The sequence below is a fragment of the Nicotiana attenuata genome, unplaced genomic scaffold (genome assembly GCF_001879085.1).
Source record: "Nicotiana attenuata strain UT unplaced genomic scaffold, NIATTr2, whole genome shotgun sequence".
In the NCBI taxonomy this organism is placed as follows: Eukaryota; Viridiplantae; Streptophyta; class Magnoliopsida; order Solanales; family Solanaceae; genus Nicotiana; species Nicotiana attenuata.
In genome coordinates this window covers 67810-79938 of record NW_017670932.1, presented here as the reverse complement: position 1 = coordinate 79938, position 12129 = coordinate 67810, and positions in this window count along the sequence as shown.

Genomic DNA, 12129 nt, shown 5'->3' with positions numbered 1-12129 from the left:
ACATAATATTTCAGAATTAGTTTCGAATTCTGCAATATTGTTTCAAAGTTTAAAGGTCAAAATAACGCAAGAAAATTAAATTATGCTAGGGTTACAGTATTTGGAGGAGCAGTCATAATTCTAACAATCTACATAGTCCAATACAGTCCAGTTTCAGTCCAAGTTATACAGCCCAGGGTTCATGTGCACACGAATTGGAATCAAATCATATTAGACTCTAATATCTATTTAACTATTACTGCATAACAATCCAAGCAAGCATAATTTAGGAAGCAAATATGCAAATATGCGAGCATCTTTCATTTCATCTCCACTTCAAAGTTACATCAAACCAAATTCGAGCGTGTACCTGGATTACAATGAAATAAAGGAGAAGAGGCAGGTCAGCATCAATTTGATTAACCAACAGGAGCAAACAGCAGGTCACAACAGCTCAAAATTAGTCTCAAAAACCCAGGATTAGTATGCAAATGAAGTCCAGCAATCCACACAACCAGCAAACACACCAAAATTTGACTCAAATAACCCAAATTCAAACTCGAAATTGAAGCCAAGCCACTTCTGAAGTTTCAGCAATTAAGAATCAAGCTGAGAGGTGAGAATCAATGCCTAAAACTCAAAATTAACCTAGAAAATTTAATGAAACAGTGTTTTTTTTGGAATTTTCTTCTGTATTTTTGTTTGTTTTTGGCTTTTTGGAGGAAATTAAGATCTAAAAGGAGTTTTTGAACTATAAGAGTTCAGATTTTGAACTTCTTCGAATTTGAAATTCAAATTTGGAGGCTCAGATTTGCAGAAATGGTTTTTGGGGGGAAAATTAGAAGCTGGAAATTTTGGAGAATTTTCAGAGATTCAAAACTTGTGAAAGAAGGCAGGGGGACTGCCTTTTATAGGCAAAAATCAGGGGAAGCTTCCAGATTTTCCTTTACCCCTTTTTCCCCTCTTTTATTTTCAGCTTTGCTTAGTTAGTCCCCTATTTACTGACTTGTTTCCCAAGTTACATTATCAAGTTACTAAATCCTAACTAGACACCTCTTCTAGAAGATTCTAGGAGGTTCTAATTTTAATTACTGCATTTCTATCCCATCTGAAATACCTAAGTTACCCCTGAACTCCCCTGAATTAACTAACCCTGGTTAACTAAACCCAAACCCTTTTACCCTGGTCAAAATTATCTGAGGGATTGGAACGATCAGCTATAACCAAACCTATTTAGACCAGCACTTAGAAACTAATTCTAATTAATCAGACTAGATTTGTTATTAAACTAACAAGATAATAACCTAACAACTGAAACTACACTATCCAAATGTAAAACAGTATTAAACAGAGAATACTGGGGTTAAAATTTAAACGAGCAATTAAATCAGATAACAGGAGAGAAATTAGACTATAATTGGAACAAATCAAAGCCCTAAATCAATCCTAAAAGAAATATTGAAGATGAATCTAGGGAAAAACAAAATAGAAACTATTTATTAAAGAAAAAATCATGAAGAAAAGGAAGTTTAAGAACACTTACTGATTTTGAGATTTAAACTCGCCTGATCTCGAATTTGGTCCTCAAATAATGTTATGTGTTTGTTCTTGACAAGAACAAACACATAACACAATTTCAAAACCACTCAAACACTGGCTGACCCTGGAAATTCAAACAGTCTTGACAACAACCCTAGATCTAAGATTCGTCCAGTTACACTTGGATTTGAAAGGTTCTGGTTTGGGATTTGGGAAGATGGAGGTTAGGAGAGTATAGGGTGTAAGTTTGGTGGGGTTTTAAGGCGGTGCCGCCGCGCACGGCGGAGGCGGCGGCTAGGGTTTTGCTTGTTCGAACCGCTTGGGTGGGATTTGAGGGAAACGAAGCTGGGATTTGGAAAGGGGAGGTGAAGGAGAAGCCATGGTGAAAATTTTGGGGCATTTGGGCCATCGCCGCCGGCGGCTTACGGAGGTTGACGGCGGAATTAGGGTCTCTGATGAGAGGTCTGAGAGAGACGAGGGTAGGGGGTCCTGAGGGGGGGTGGTGTCATTNTGGGCTCGATTTTGGCCCAAGACTGATGGCCTGATTTAATCTTCTCTTGTTTTAATTCAATTAATCACTTTCTTTTATTAAAATCCTTTTCTTTTCTTTTTTTTTCATTTTATTTTTTTTCTTTTTATTTATTTGTTTTGTTTATTTCTTTACAAAATTAAAACTAACAAAAACCTAATTTAACTCCCCAAAGTTAGACGGATTAATTTCTAAAAGAATAGCCTAAGTCCTAATTGAAAATTGTGAAAAGACCATTTTGTTATTTTTTCTCTCATTTTAGTAATATTAATTAACTAGTAAGACTAAAAATATAAAATCGAATTCTAGATGCAAATGCACTATTTTTTGTACTTTTTTATGAATTATGGCAACTAGGATGCACACAAAAATGCAAACAAGGCACAAAATCATGCAATTAATTCAAATAATACAGAAAAATCCTAATTCTAAGGAATTTTGTAAGAGTAGTTTAAGCGTGGCAAAAATCACGTGCTCACAGCTGCCCCTCTTTGCTCGAAGACATGAAGGGTTTTCGGGAAAAGATAAATGAGCACCATGAGGGATTTTTGCCTGCTCGGCACTCCATGAGAAGCGTTTTGAAAACCGTCTGACCGAACCCTGCTTCAAAGGTTGCCTACATATCCTCGGCTATAAAGGAATCAGGTCAGTGTAGTTCTGGAAGGTTTGGTAGCTGGGACTATCAGGAGCTGTGAATTTCACTGCTGTTGCTGCTGCTATTGCTTGCTGACCCCCTTATTATACCAAAAGGAAAATCACAGCTAAGCTAGCTATGCCTATTAACTATGAGTTACAAAATTCCTATCTATAATTCTCTTAAAACTTGATCTTGAGTCTTAGCTGATTTGGCTGTGGACTTCGATCTGAATCTTGATGTTCGCAAGTTGTAGGTGTTTATTTCTTCATGCAGCATTGGGTCAAAACAGGATCGGCGGCGCTTGTGACTTCAATCAGATTTTGAGCAATCTGCACCCTTGCTTGCTTCACATTTGAGTTCATTTCTTTTTGTTCTTTTCTTCTTTTCTTGATTCTGGATTGAGACTCATTGCACCTTATGTCTTGAGGTCGACCTGCTTATGATACCAAAACAAATAAACGAATGAAATTTTCTGCCCCAGTTTTCACTAGGAAAATTTTGTGAGTTAGTTGTGACACATATCTAAGCGATCAAATCAGGATTGTGTAGGGAGACCCTCGGTTTTCGGCTGGGATTTGGAAGAAAAGGCTCCTCGGTTTTTTGGCCGGGAGATCCTCGGTTTTTGGCCGGGATTTGGAAAGAAAAAGCTTCTCGATTTTTTGACCGGGAGATCCTCGGTTTTTTTTTGGCCGGGATTTGGAAAGAAAAAGCTCCTCGATTTTCGGCCGAGAGATCCTCGGTTTTTGGCCGGGATTTGGAAAGAACAAGCTCCTCGGTTTTTTGGCCGGGAGATCCTCGGTTTTTTGGCCGGGATTTGGAAAGAAAAGGCTCTTCGATTTTTTGGCCGGGAGATCCTCGGTTTTTTGGCCGGGATTTGGAAAGAAAAAGCTTCTCGGTTTTTTGGCCGGGAGATCCTCGGTTTTTTGGCCGGGATTTGGAAAGAAAAAGCTCCTCGGTTTTTTGGCCGGGAGATCCTCGGTTTTTTGGCCGGGATTTGGAAAGAAAAAGCTCCTCGATTTTTGGCCGGGAGATCCTCGGTTTTTTGGCCGGGATTTGGAAAGAAAAGGCTCCTCGGTTTTTTGGCCGGGATATTTAAGGAATGGGATCCTATGCTACCATGATTTGTTTTTCTTTTGGGATTTTCATTTTTATTATTTTTTTTCTTCTTTCTTTTTCTTTTGTTTTCCTCTTTATATGTTTTCCTTTTTATTTAGCAAAATGCATGAAAGAATTTGGGAGGAAACTTCCTTTTTGGTCGTTTTCCTGCTGCAAAGCTGTTTCAGCGCTTACGCATTTCATTTCCTTTTGGATTGCACCTGCTTCTTGTACGGTTGCTTTGAATTAGACCTGTTTTCAACAAAGAACAATTTGTTAGTTTGAAATGGTGGTTGGTTTTGTGGCCTTGATCATCCCAATTGCTTTGATCCCGGCCCTTTTTTCGTTGAGAACTTGCTGCTTGTTGGCCTTGAGGGTGAACCTCTTTTCAAACCGACCGGGTCCAACTCTCAGGGCTTCATTATGACTCGCCCGTGTGGGCTCTGGCCTTTTCACTTTATTCTGCCCTTGGGTCTTTGCCTTTGACTTCCTTTCTTTTCCAATGTTTTTGCTTTGAAAACATCAACCACCATGGTCAGTCGGGATTGGCCTGACGCATTCGCTGAGGCTGGGTATTTTCTTCGACTCTGACCAGGTGGAGCCCTGTGAAGCCGGTCCTGCCACCTTTTCTTTGTACTAGTTACGGAATCAGAGTTAAACCGAAAGGGATTCAAAGAAAAAGTATGCAAAAGGCAAGCATATGATTTTAAAGAGAAGCGTCCCTTTCGAGGGAAAAGGAGGACTTATCTGGGGTGCATGCTGGCTTCAAATGAACATGACATGATTTTTGGACTGGATGCCCGACCCACACAAACTTTCCAGCTTCTTGTGAACTCATTGATCCGTATTTCAAAAACCAGGGAACTTTGCCAGGACTCTTTTAGTGGTGAGATATCTTCTTTTCGGCCGACAACGCCCTTTGCGGGTTTTCGCCAATCGACCTCTCTCATTTCTCTTCTCACCGTCGCCCGATAGTGCTCTTTGCGAGTTTTCACTAAGCGGACTCTCATTTTCAGTTTCTCTACTCATCATCGCCTTATGGTGCCCGAAGGTTTTCATCGATAAGACTCTCTCATTTTATTTCTCTCAATTTGCATTGTGTCAGATTCCAACAATAACGTTTTCCACTTCCCTGCCTTTGGCAATTGATCGGAAGGACTTGGACAAGGTTTTGGGGTAAAAAGGATTTTGGGCGGAACTACAACTTTGGAATCATTTCGGCGGATTCATGGCCGAACCATTATATCATCTGCCCTAGTTTCATCTTTTGGGGGAAATTGGGATTTTGTTTTGGTGTGACTGAACCTCAGCGAGAGGCTGCCTACGTATCCTTTCGGAATCAAGTCTAACGTAGTTCAGGAAAATAATTTTTGTTTTTGGAAAATAATTTTTTTTTTCTTTTTTTTCTTTTTTCTTTCTTTTCTTTTCTTCTCTTTTTCTTTTCTTTTCTTTTCTTTTCCTTTTCTTCTTATACTTCCGGGTTCCAAAGAGGGTAGCCAAAGAAGCGTAATCGGCTCAAGGGGTTTACGAAGGGTTGATAGTATTTGGGTAGCGTGAAGGAATGCCTTCTTCATCTCAATTGCACAAAAGCCATCATCGCAGGAGGCCTAGACATAATACCTTTTGACTGCATCTGCATTGACTGCTGTTTCAGGGTCATTTCCTTCGATGTCTCCCAGATACAGTGCTCCTCTTGGCAATATCTTTCGGATTATGTATGGACCTTTCCAATTAGGGGCAAACTTTCCTTTTGCTTCCTGGTGATGAGGGAGAATGCATCTGAGTACAAGCTGTCCCACTTCAAAATTCCTGGGACGCACTTTCTTGTTATAAGCGCGGGCCATTCTTCGTTGGTATAACTGCCCGTGACAAACTGCGGCCATCCGTTTTCATCAATTAATGACAATTGCTCTAGCCGGGTCTTAACCCACTCACTGTCCTCAATCTCCGTTTCAACAATTATCTGGAGTGAAGGAATTTCTACTTCTGCAGGTATGACAGCTTCAGTACCGTAAACCAACAAGTACGGTGTCGCTCCAATTGATGTACGCACTATGGTACGATACCCGAGTAATGCGAAAGGTAGCTTTTCATGCCATTGCCTAGAGATTTGAATCATCTTTCTCAAAATCTTCTTGATGTTCTTATTTGCTGCTTCAACGGCACCGTTGGCTTTTGGCCGATAAGGAGTAGAGTTTCTATGCGTTATCTTGAATTGTTCACATACCTCTCCCATCAGATGACTGTTCAAATTTGCAGCATTGTTGGTAATGATAGTTACAGGAATGCCAAAGCGGCAAATAAGATTGGAGTGCACAAAGTCTACCATAGCTTTCTTGGTGACCGACTTGAGAGTGACGGCCTCAACCCATTTTGTGAAATAGTAAAAATGCCACCAATATGAATCTATGCCCATTCGAAGCTTTTGGCTCGATCGGCCCAATGACATCCATACCCCAAGCAACAAATGGCCAAGGTGCTGACATCGGATGGAGCTCTGTTGGAGGTGCATGAGTCAAATCACCGTGCACCTGACATTTATGGCATTTTCGAACAAAGCTGAAACAGTCCTTTTCCATGGTTATCCAGTAATACCCCGCTCGCAGAATTTTCTTTGCCAACACATAGCCATTCATATGAGGTCCGCATACTCCCGCGTGTACTTCATGCATAATTCTTCCGGCTTCCTCGGCATCAACACATCTTAGCAAGTTGAGGTCCGGGGTCCTTTTATACAAAACATCAATGCTTAAGAAGAAACCACTCGCATGGCGTCTAATGGTTCTCTTCTGATCTCTAGTGGCTTGCTCGGGGTATTCTTGTGTTTTCGGAAATCTCTTGATATCATGATACCAGGGCTGAATGCTGGGTTCCGCCTCGACCGCATTACAATACCCGTGCTTTTCTTTGATTTGAATCTCCAGGGGGTCAATATGGGCATTGCCTGGGTAAGGCATCATTGAAGCTTGAGTGGCGAGTGCATCGGCTAGTTCATTGTGACACCGAGGGATATACCTGAACTCTATCGACTTGAAGCGCTTGGTGAGATCTTCCACATGTTGTAAATAGGGAATGAGCTTAACATCTCGAGTCTCCCAGTCTCCCTGGGCTTGACGGATAATCAAATCAGAGTCCCCCATGATCAATAAATCTTCGACATCTTGGTCAATTGCCATATTCATGCCCATGATGCAAGCTTCGTACTCAGCCGTATTGTTTGTGTAGAAGAATCGGAGCCTAGCTGTAGCTGGGTAGTGCTGACCATTGGGTGATATCAAGATTGCCCCAATGCCTACACCTCTTGCATTTACTGCTCCGTCAAAGAACATTTTCCAAGCACGAGTGTCCTCAGAGATGGCTTCTACTAAATTTACCTCCTCATCTGGGAAATATGTGCTCAATGGTTGATATTCCTCGTCAACCGGGTTTTCAGCCAAATGATCTGCCAACGCCTGGGCCTTCATTGCCGTGCGAGTAACGTAGACTATGTCAAATTCGGTCAGCAAGATTTGCCATTTTGCCAGTCTCCCAGTGGGCATCGGTTTCTGGAATATGTACTTCAGAGGATCCAACCTGGTTATTAGATAGGTGGTGTGGGCTTGAAGATAGTGTCTCAACTTTTGAGCGACCCACGTCAGAGCACAACATGTTCTTTCCAACAAAGTGTATTTGGCCTCGTAGCTGGTGAACTTCTTGCTCAGATAGTAAATTGCCTGCTCTTTCCTGCCGGTTATATCGTGTTGCCCAAGAACACAGCCAAAAGAATTTTCCAACACTGTCAGAACAAGTAAAGAGGTCGCCCATGCTCCGGTGGGACCAATACTGGAGGATTTGACAAATATTCCTTGATTTTGTCGAAGGCCTCTTGACATTCGGATGTCCATTTGATTGCTGCATCCTTCTTCAACAGTTTGAATATGGGCTCACAGGTGGTAGTCAGTTGAGCGATGAACCGACTGATATAGTTTAACCTGCCCAATAAGCTCATCACATCCTTCTTAGTTCTTGGAGGAGGTAAATCTCGAATGGCCTTTATCTTTGTGGGATCTAACTCAATACCTCTCCTGCTGACTATGAAACCCAGGAGTTTGCCTGATGGGACTCCGAAGGCACATTTAGCTGGATTCAACTTCAGATCATACTTGCGCAGCTGTTCGAAGAACTTTCTCAAATCTCGCACATGGTCACTCTGAGTTCGGGACTTAATGATTACATCATCCACATACACCTCTATTTCTTGATGCATCATATCGTGGAAAATGGTGGTCATGGCTCTCATGTAGGTTGCCCCAGCATTCTTCAGCCCAAATGGCATGACCCGATAATAGTAGGTACCCCAGGGTGTAGTGAAAGCTGTCTTCTCGGCATCTTCTTCATCCATCAACACCTGGTGATATCCTGCGTAACAATTCACGAAGGACTGTATTTCATGTTTGGCGCAGTTATCAACAAGGATGTGAATGTTAGGCAACAGGAAATTGTCTTTGGGACTTTCCCTATTCAAATCTCGGTAGTCCACACACACCCGGGTTTTCCCGTCCTTCTTTGGCACTGGAACCACATTGGCTAGCCATGTAGTATATCGGACCACTCGGATTACCCCCGCCTTCAGCTGTTTTGTGATTTCTTCTTTGATCTTATCACTGATATCAGTTTTAAACTTTCTTTGCTTTTGCTATACTGGAGGACAATCGGGGTAAATTGGCAATTTGTGCACCACTAGATCCACACTCAGTCCTGGCATGTCGTCATACGACCAAGCAAACACATCTTTAAATTCGAACAGGAGTTGGATTATTGCATCTCCAGTTTGCTCATCTGTGTGAATGCTTATTTTGGTTTCCCTTATTTCTTCGGCAGTTCCCAAATTAATCGGTTCAGTGTCATTCAGATTTGGCTTAGGTTTGTTCTCAAATTGTTTCAATTCTCGGTTTATTTCCCTAAAAGCCTCTTCCTCATCATATTCCGGTTCTTGATTCATTATTTCACAATTAGACAGCGTGTTTGAGTCTGGGCATGAAGTCCGCAAGCATGTCATGTTATTTAAAGCCGCATTATTATAACTGAAAAGAAAAAATGAAAAAGGGAAAAATAACAAAATTTAGAAAGAATAAAGAGAAAAATGGACGATGAAATATTGATTTCATTTCTTGGAATTGGAAAGATAACAGGGTTTACATTCAGAAATTTAAAGACAAGAAACTAAAAGAAACATCCGAATTACACCCTGAAATAACTCGGGATGCAGAAAAGGTGACAGGGCTAGTCTACCGGGACTCCCGCCTGATCGGGAATGGCGTAGCCTTCCAGTTTTGGAGTTTAGCATCTGGTCTCATATAGAGCACCTCAGCGGTGCTAGTCCCTTCGCCTGGCTGAACCATGTTGATTTCATAAAGCATTTGTCTCATAGCTTCACATATCTTCGATTTCCTCGACTGTGAACACCTCATCGTCCTCTTCTTTGCCATACTTGGGCTTGACAAAAGTATCATAGAGACGTGGCAATGCTTGTGGCAGAACCCATCCTTCTTTCTTTCTTTCCTCGGCCCATTTCTCATCATCTGGTGTAGGGCGGAAGCCTATCCCGAAAAACTTTTCTGCTGTGGGTAGAGTTACCGGCTCGGATATTCCTTATAAAGCTTTTCCTAACCCTTTTCCTGGTTTGAAACCGTGCCTAATCATTTCTTTGGCCACCATGATTGAAGCATTAGACAGGAAAGGCTTAAGACAAGGATTTCCCTCCTCGTGCTGATCTGCCACCACAATTTCAAAGGCTTGATAAACAATATGCTCACTTCCTTCCCTCGCCTCCAAACATGGGATAGATGGGTCACGATAAATGGGCTGCTCGTCTTCTCCGTGGACCACGATTTCCTGATCTTCATATTCGAATTTTACCATTTGGTGGAGGGTAGAGGGCACAGCTCCTGCAGCATGGATCCAGGGCCTTCCCAGAAGAAAATTATAAGATGTATCCATGTCCAACACCTGAAAGGTTACCTCAAACTCCACCGGACCTATGGTCAATATCAAATCAATTTCACCGATGGTATCCCTCTTAACACCATCAAAAGCTCTCACACAAACATTATTCGGACGAATCCTTCCTGTCCCGATTTCCATCCTTTGCAATGTGGAGAGTGGGCAGATGTCAACCCCCGAGCCTCCATCCACCATGACTCGCTTGACATAATAACCTTCACACCTTGACAGTCAGATGCAAGGCTTTGTTATGAGCTGCGCCTTCCGGAGGCAAGTCATTTTTACTAAAAGAGAGTTGATTGATGGCGAAGAACCTTTCTGCCATCCTTTCGAGCTGTTCGACTGAAGTTTCAATTGGACATACGCCTGATTCAAAGTTTTCATCAAGATCTTCTGATGTTCTGAGGATTTCGTCACCAATGATAGCAGGGACACCTGTTCAAGATATTTCCTCAATTGATCCACTATTTCATAATCAGGCATCTTCATTTTCTGGAAGAAGGCTTCTGCTTCCTCAGCACTCACTGGCTTCTTGGACGGAAAGCGCTTTCGAGCGGCATTGTTTACCTCCTGTACATTTGAATATTTCTCAACAGAGGTTTTCCCTGGAAGTTCCCCCGAAATTTCTTTGCCCTTGTATGTAACCAGTGTTTGCTGATAGTTCCATGGCACTGCAGAGGGGTCTGTCATTGGCTTCTGTGGTACGCGTCCAATAACCACTGGCTCATTCAGCCGAGGCGGCTTAATTGTCCCCCGTACCACATAAGCTCCTTTTGGCACATATATTTGCGTTTCCTTTTTTACTTCAAACTTTCCTTTTCTTGGCGTCCTCGCGGAACATAGAGGATTTCATTCTTAGGAGGTTCCGTCTCTGCTTTTATCTCAGGTTTCTTCTCAGGCTCAGTTTTGATACTTTTATTCTTCTTCATCCCGATTACCGGCCCGTTGTTGTGAGCGGGCAACGGATTATTGGTCACATTCGGGGCTTCTTCATCCCTCAACACTATTTTCCCTTGTTCAATTAAATCTTCCACAGCTTTCTTCAATGTCCAGCAGTTATCAGTACTATGCCCTTCAGCTCCTGAATGGTAGGCACAGTGGACCCCTCGTTGATAAGCTGGAGATTCCGGGTTCTGCCTGTTTTGGGGGATAGGCTGCAGCAGATTCATCTGAACAAGCTTCGGGAACAGACTGGAATAGGGTTCACCAATCGGCGTAAAATTTGGTCGTCTGGATGGCTCCCGAGGGCGGAAGTTATTTTGCGGTGGTCGGGGATTATATTGGTTCTGGTGAGGAGGTTGATTTCTTTGGAATGGAGGTGGATTTCGGTTAGCTTGTGGTTGCGGTCGGCCGAAGGGTTGAGCATTCATGACCGCATAAGGTGGGGGAGGGTAAGCCATATCAGTATGAGGATAGTAGTGCTGAGGGGTTCTTTCAGAGAACACCGGTCTAGGAGCCCGGTATCGTCTTCCTCCCGATGCTGCCATCACTGTTTCTTCTTTCTTTTTGCCTTTGGCCATTCCTCCAGACCCGCCTTGGATGGCTTGGGAGGTTGCTCTTATGGCTGACTGGCTCAAAATTCTACCCGTTTTTAGCCCATTCTCTACCATCTCTCCGATTTTTATTGCCTCTGCGAAGGGTTTGCCCATGGCGGACATCATATTCTGAAAGTAGTCTGCTTCCTGGGCTTGAAGGAAAACGGTGACCATCTCTACCTCATCCATCGGAGGCTTCACTCTTGACGCCTGTTCATGCCACTTAATTGCATATTCGCGGAAACTTTTTGAGGGCTTTTTCTTTAGATTCGCCAAGGAGTTCCTGTCTGGCGCGATGTCTATGTTGTACTGAAATTGTCGAACAAAGTCTCGGGCCAGATCGTCCCAAATATGCCAACGCGAGACATCTTGGTCCATATACCACTCTGAAGCGATGCCAATTAAGCTTTCCCCGAAATATGCCATCAACAATTCTTCTTTGCCACCGGCTCCCCGTAACTGATTGCAATACTTCTTCAGGTGAGCAATGGGGTCCCCGTGTCCGTCATACTTCTCAAATTTTGGTGTTTTGAACCCTGACGGCAAGTGTACATGCGGGAACATACATAGGTCTGTATAGGAGACACTCTTTTGCCCGCTCAAGCCTTGCATATTTTTCAAGCTCTGCTCGAGGCTTCTCATTCTCTTTGCCATCTCATCCTGCTCTGGGGCTTTGGGGGTTTTGTCTTGCCCTGGTGTAAGCTCGTATGGTGGTGGCTGAGAGTAATTATATGTGGGATATTGAGGAGGATCCACTGGAAAGACAGGGTTTTGGAAGGTGAAAGCTGAGGGATCAAAGGCAGGCCTTGGCAGTGAAGGTTGTGTTGTAGCAG